Consider the following 7,560-nt stretch of genomic DNA (forward strand, 5'->3'; position numbering starts at 1 on the left):
AGCAGTCATTCCCTTGGGGAGGCAGGTGGGGGGTGGCTGGAGCAGTCACACTAAGCAGCAGGAATTGCCACTGATGAAAATGAAGGAAAAAGGAACACATTTGAAAAAAAGGCAGTGGGAGGACGGGAGACAGCAAACTTCCTGTATCACATGGGCAGCTCTGAAGGAGTTAGGAGGGCTATACAGAAGTAAGGTGGGCTGGGGCTGGTTTGTGGACGGGATAGGAAGCAGCCGCTGGCCAGGTAGGGAAGCAGGAACCAGTTAATCTCTGAGACAGTGTGAGACCTATGGGCTCTGGAATGAAAGAGGCCAGAGTGCCAAGTTGGGGTGAGTGGCTGGAGGATGCACCCCTAAGTAGAACTCTAGCTTGGTGGGCATCCACTGCCTGCTACTACTACAGTCAAATGGCACCCAGAGGCAGCCACCTTCTTGCCCAGAGAGCAGCCTGGCCTCCTAGCCCATGCCACGCAGTTGCCTAGCCCATGCCTAGAAGCCAGGCAGCCACGGAGCACAGCTGCACAGCATGTCAGTACCTCAGAGGAGCCCAGCCAAGCCCCCACGGCCTCACATTGCTGCTGTCTGAAGAGTGCAGACCCTCCCCTGAGGAAAATGGTGTGTGTACGAAATCTCATGGGAGAGGTTGTCACCCGTGCTCTCCCATCTGTCCCAAATTCTTGCTCTTTATCAGTCCCATAGCCCCTTTCCACTGCAAGACAAAGCTGCAGATTGGCTCGGGTGCCAGCACAGGGGTTGGCTCCTAAGAGCTGTGTTAGGAAGGGAACTCTGCTCCAAAGGACACATTCAGAGTAAGCCCTGTGCACATTTGGCAGGGATCATAATCCACAACCACCCAGCCTGGTGACATCGCTGGAGGCCTCAAGAGTAGACAGTCCAAGCCAGGATTTGTGATTGTTTACCTTGACATCCATTTGGATACACTCCAAGTGTAGACAAGGGATTTAGATGCCCAGATTATTTGCCCTCATGGCAGCAATGCACAAACACAACTACTAGGAAGATTAGAGATATTCCATCTGCTTAAATTGCTCCCCTTTTCCTGCCAGCTCTGATAACCATGATGATGGGGATTTAAGCCCCAGTGCTACTAGCTGTGACTGGCACCAGTGTGATGATTATATTTCCCATGGGACCACCCTCCCAGCTCTGTGCAGTCCATCTCTGCTCATCTCATCACAGCAGTAGTCTCATCTCTGCTGGTAGGGCCCCATTCCTCATCCCCCATCAGCAGTCCCCAACAGCTCCTGTGTAAGGCACTAGATAAAATTGTAGCAGAAAGATGGCTCTTCCCTTTTTATTTGGCTGTTTAACCAAATGGAGATAGTACAGATCATGAGAAAAAGCAGCAGACAACAGAAGGAATTAGAGGAATTGTAGATCTTAGTTGCCTTCGCACGATTGCAAGTTCTTATGCTAGTTTTATTCATACTTCGAAATGTCACCTCTTTGGGCTGTGGCCAAAAATATTAAGTCCCAGTCCACAGTGGGAAAATAGAGGCTTCAACTAAAAGTATCTTTACTAAGCTTTAACTAAACCATTTGTTATCAGTAATTGCTACAAAATAAGAGGCACTGTTCAGCCCTGCATCTTTGGAAGGAAATGCTCGAAGTAATTATGAGTTTAGAGTGCAATTGCATAATGGTTTAATCTCAAGCACTTTCCTTGATGGTAGACAATTCTGTTGTTAAGCTGTGAACTCGGAGTGTGTTTTAGCACTTTTGTCTCCCTATGTCATTTGAACCTGGAGAGCAAAGTCTTCCACAACTTCAAGTGCTCAGTGTTGTGGTTCTGCTCCCCAGAAAGAAGGCACCTCCCAAAGCACACCCTTGCCTAGTGAACAACATTTTCCATGGCCTCAGGGGGAATTTCACCAATTCTGAATCCATTAGAACCTTTTTCTAGCACAAGTTAGGGGTCTCCTAAACAAATAAAGAGACAGCTCAACCTGACTCCTATTTGAGAGCACGGATAAGGAAACAGCAGAGACTAATCTCCCTGGGAGGAAGCCGCATGTGTTTACTGTGCTATTGCAGTCTTAAGCCTTCCAGCAGTGCACACACTGGGGTCTCGTAATCTTCCCCTCTGACCCTTCTCCTGGAGTGGGTCAATTGCAGTAGATTGTGGGAAGTTAGTGATGGTGGTTGATGACTGATTTTAGAGCATGTGTTCCCAAACTACCAAAGAGGAACAGTTTGATTCAGAGGAACCCTCTCCCTTTACTTTTCTCTTTCTGCAGCAAGCCCAACACACAGTAAGATTGGTTGTTGGTTATCTGCTCTCATGTCATCTCATCTCACTATCTCAGCTATGAGATGCAGCTCCTCTTCTTATTCCTGGCAGTCAAATGCAGTAAACTTGTGCATTCTCTCATGCTTTTGGGTGTCCTGGTTTATCCTTTTGGAGGGTCAGAGGATGCCTTCAGAGCCATTCCAACCCCTGCTGCATTCAAATAAATTGCCTTTTTCTTTTTTTTTTCCTTTTTTTAATCATCTAGAAAACACTGTTCACCTTCTAGAGCTGACAGTTATTCCCACACACTCAGGAGCAACAAAACAAACAAAACTACAACCTTTGTAGTCAGCTTTAGCACGTAAGGGCAGAAGTACCCAAAGCTGTCTTTCTGGAGGGAAAGAATGGAGGGAAGCTGTGACTGGGGAGTGTGCTCATAATAATGTTTATCTGACATGCAGCCCACAAATTCTGATGGGATGTAAGATGATGGCCACCAATATAAGACCTTTTGCTAGGCATTTCAAAATGTTTTCACAAGCTGCGAGTCACCTGTGGACCGTAAGGGAGGAGCTGCAGTGGGACATACATTGTTTAGAGTGAACTGTAGGACATGCAAGGAAACAGGCAGCTGCACAACATAGTGAGGACCATCTTCTCAGAGCTTGACTGCTCCTAGATCTCTTCTTTCATCTGTTATGCAATTCAACAACCAAGACTCCAATACGCTAGTGCAACCCAGCGCTATGCAATGAAGCGAGCAGGCTGTGGTTGTGCAGAGACTGCAAGGCATTGAATCTGCAGAGACAAGAGTCACTGCTGTGAAAGCACATTTCATCACTCTTCCCATGAGTGGAAAAGCTTACACCTCCTTCCTTCTCACCCCCGATACCCCAAAAGACATTCAACTGCATTGTGTAACAGGGAAAAACTTCATCTGCAAGACACATCCACGGCAGCAGGATTTCTCCCTTGCCCTTGGGCACAGGCAGAGGAACTTTGTATCACACAAAGCAAATTGCTGATTCGGAGTTAGACTGTCACAGAAAGTCATTAAATGACAGAGACAAGGAATAAGAGGGGAGGATGGCAAAGAGTCAGTTTAGATGGAAGAACAATTTTGTGAGTTGTTTTTTGTTTGGGTTTTGAAGAATAAGAGCATTGCACTTCCGGCAATATGATGCACAGTAAATGCTGAAAGGCCAAGCAGAGCAAAAGAAGGGAAAAGGCCCTGAAAACCTTCAACACATTATTGAAATACGAGAAGGAAAAGGTTTTGTTTCCATGGCAACATATCCTATGGTGCTTCTGCTGGAGCAATCTACAAGAGAAAGAAGACTTTCCATTAGGTATGCCAGTGAAGTGAAAGATAATTACAGAGACCCCTTTCCTCAACTGGGTGCATTTGGAAATTTTCTACTTGATGTGTGTTAAGTGCTCAGATGTTACACAGCCCCTGGAAACGGATGTCTCCATAGATGACATAGTGAGCTCTGAGGCAAGCATAGGTGACTGTGGCAGGCCAAATGACTATGAAGGTGTGGGTGCATTGTGGTGTTTTGGCCTTCCACTATGCTGCTTTGCTGTATGAATATGGCCCAAGGTGTTGTCAACAGAAACTTAAGAGTTAAAATTGTTCTTGACTGAAGATTTTGGAATATGAAGTTGCAGTTTTTCATCCAAGACAAGAGAACTTTGTTTCCAACTGTCACCTCCTATTTCTCACATACATATATGTCAAAGCTGAGGTGCTGCATGGTAGCTGTTTTGCCGCACAGCGGCATGGCATGAAAGAATTCAAGAGAAAATAAAGGAAATATGAAACAGAAGAGGGAACTGAAGAGAAACAAAAAATACTGATATGAGAAGAACTGGAGCAGGACTCCAAACATAGCTTTCACCCTCTTGTGACGAGCATCATTGGATCATCCCTTACTAAAAATGATGAGCTGTAATACTAAAACTATCTGTCTGTAGTATGGTGATGCTCAGGAGCAGAAAGAGAGGCAGTTATGCATGTTGTAATCCAAGCGGGTAAGAGAAAGATTTAGGTATCTGTATTTTGTAGAGGGAAGGCAAGAATGAATTACAAAAGCTTAAAATACCTTGTCTAAAGTTGCAGTGAAAGTTTGTGATAGAAGTGGTTGAACCTACAGGTCCTGACCTCCATCCAAATGTCTAATGATATAAATATCTCCAGAGTAATATCTGCAGGTGTTCAGTTGAAGAATTCTGCAGATGCAGCTCAGCTGCCAAGACCCAGCATAATCGTACCGATGGAATAAATACAGGCAGCACAACAGCTCCATGATCATGGGAACATAACAAACACTTCTCTGCCCACCATGGTTTCAGCAAAGACGTTCTCTTCCCAAGCTAGAAACAGCACTAACTAAACAAACAAACAAACCACCCCCCCTCCCCCAAAAAACCTAAACCCACGAAAAATTTTAAAAAATCCCAAAACCAAACCAAAACAAACCAAAAAACACCAAACCCCAACCCAGCAGCCTTCTGCCATAATAGCCTATTACACAGAGGAAGCAGGAGAGCATTTACCAGCTGGAAGGAAGATATCGCTACAGTGATCAGCTCCAATATACTCACTTAGGGAGCAACAACCACCCTGTCTGGTATTTTAAGGACCAGACTATGAAAGGACATGCTGGGGAAAATTGCTATTGGATGGGTCTGTCTGGTGTCCTTCCTCCTCATTTTGACTCTGCCTGACTAACTTTTGGGAAAATAAATATGGAGATGAGGCAGGTGGAGACTGAAGTGTGCTAATAGCTAGAACAAACAAGTACAGGTGCACTCAGGTTCTGATGCCAGGATCAGCAGCAGGGGAACAGGTTACAAAACTGTGCTCCAAGTGAGCAATCTTAGCACCTCTGGATCCTGAAGGGAAAAACGTACATAATTGTTAGGCCTGGACAGCAGTACCCTTTCTTCACTTCAGGAAAGGAGCTGGCAGTAAATGCCAATCACAGCCTGAAGCTGGCAAAGCAGTTACAGAAAGCAGACCAGACAGAGACCAATGGCCATAGACAACATCCTCCCATCACTCTCTGTAGTTTTGCCTTGCAATGCTTTCCCTCTTCAGTGCTACAAACTGGCCTCCAGCCCTTCTTTCATCCCACTGGCAGTGACAACCACAACTGCAGAACTCATGTGGCACTTCGTCCATTGTGTTTTCATGTTCTGCCCCAGTCATCTATCATGGATTTCTTTTGTACACTCTTGGAATACACAGGATTTATATATCTTCATCTGCACATCCATAAGGCTCTGGCCTTCTTTAGCCTCATGTCACTATAGTCATTAAGGATAATATTGCATTAACAAAGAGGTAGATCTCTTTCCTTGATCAGACTTCAGAAAAGCAGGGCGACCATTTCAGAAGAAGGGAATTGGATTTTGAGCCAAGCATGTCTTTTTTATTTCTCTTCCTTGCAGTACTCTCCATGCAAAAAAAACCTTCAGGGTTTTTCTGCAGGGCTCCTCTGCAGCTCTGCAAGGCTGCCAGAAGGAGAAGCATTTTCAGCAGACCTTGGAAGGCTACAGGAGGGCTACAGTGACAGAGGGACACTCACAGCAAGTCAGAGTGCAGGACTCCAGGCATGCAGACTTGACAAGTGTGACAAGATTGAATATCCCACAAGCAGCACAAAGAGCCAAAGTGATCAGCCTCACAGCTCACCTCAGAGCTCCATGCTTAAGTGTAGGTATCACATCCTCCTGGGCTAGGGAGTTCACAGGTTGGAGTTCAACATGCAGGACTCTGGAGGGGCAAAGCAGCAGCTGGAAAAGGTCTGATGAGAGCTGGAGCACGGCTCCCCTGTGAACACCCCCACAGCATGGAGTCTCTCCTGGCCCAGCACTGAGGGCATCCCAACTGGCTGGCTTCAAGACAACATGGCACTGTGATTCTCATCTATCCAGCACTAATTTATCTCTTTCCATTATTCCCTTTCCCTGCAAAACTTCGAGAAGAATAAGGACCATCTGAATATCTGGTGGCTTTATGTAGCTCATAGGCTTCTCTGAATACAGAAATGGCTCTCTAGGTCTATCTCATGCTAGAGATGCCCCTTGCACTGAAGAAGCATCAGGAGTAGGAGTCAGTGTACAGCCTTGCACACAGCCTGCCCTAGGGGAAATAGGGTTTTCATCAGCTCCTCTTTGCTAGAGGAGCTGCACCCAGCCCGTAATCATCTCTCCCAGTGCAAGGTGGTAAGTGGGCAGAGAGCTCAGTGCTTTCTCCCTACTGTGAGGACACCCCATCCACAGCTGTGCACCTAGATAAAGTGCCAGCAAATTATGGAGGCGAGGCAGAAAATCATTCGTACAGTTCCATTTGCAAGATAAATTATAGCATCTGCTTCTGAATTCAAACGAGAGCAATGCTGCAGCCTTTCTAACCTGCTGCTCTTGCTGCACGGTCATCACCATTTTCTGGCTGTTTGGGGAGCTTCTGTGGAAGGGAAACATTAACAGACCTCAGACAGCTATTAGCAGATGCTTGTCTGGATTGCAACAGTGATCATGACTTGTGTGGTTGCCCACAGCCTCAGAAAAATGGCCAAGGACTTAAATAAGATGACAGAGATGGTAGATCTGCTCTCACCTAGCAGTGCTGGATGGATCAGCAGTCAGGTGTAGGAAGCAAAACAGGGAACCATAGTCTCTCCGGTCTCCCATTAGCAAGCATAGTAGAAGTGGTACTAAAGTACCAAGGAAAAGTGACTCAGATGTGTTTTGCCTGTGTCATACCCTCAAGCTGGGAAATCCTTTTTGTGTACCTGCCATGCATTTCTGGAATGCACCAGGCACTTAAGTCCCTTAAATCACAAAATCTTTGTCAAGATTTTGATGTGGGCTGAGATGAGGCTATGGCTTGCCTCTACATGGCTGACGGAAGCACAGACTAGCATATCTCCATTGCAGTGTATGTCTGTCTCTCGCTTTCTCCTGTACCCTCCTTACCAGTAACACAGCTGCTAACTCACTGTGAAACCTGAGTTTCTCACCTCCACTTGGACCCCCGTTCCTATTGGAAAAAAGTAGGGAACAAGATGCTAATCCCCTTCATAGGAATAATAACCCCCAGGGTATGTGTCTGATGAGCTGGTCAGCTGGTGTCCCTCAGAGGACAGACAAGCAGAGAATCAATCCAGTCCTCCATGCTAAACATACTTGCAGAGTCTTAACACCTCTGCTCTGGCTTGGATATCTCTAAGAGTAGTATGAATTGTCCTTTGGAATTCCCCATGTCTGTGTCTTGGCCACTGCAGCTACAAAAGATGTGTCCC

Source organism: Corvus cornix, chromosome 1A (genome assembly GCF_000738735.6).
Source record: "Corvus cornix cornix isolate S_Up_H32 chromosome 1A, ASM73873v5, whole genome shotgun sequence".
NCBI classification, from domain to species: Eukaryota; Metazoa; Chordata; class Aves; order Passeriformes; family Corvidae; genus Corvus; species Corvus cornix.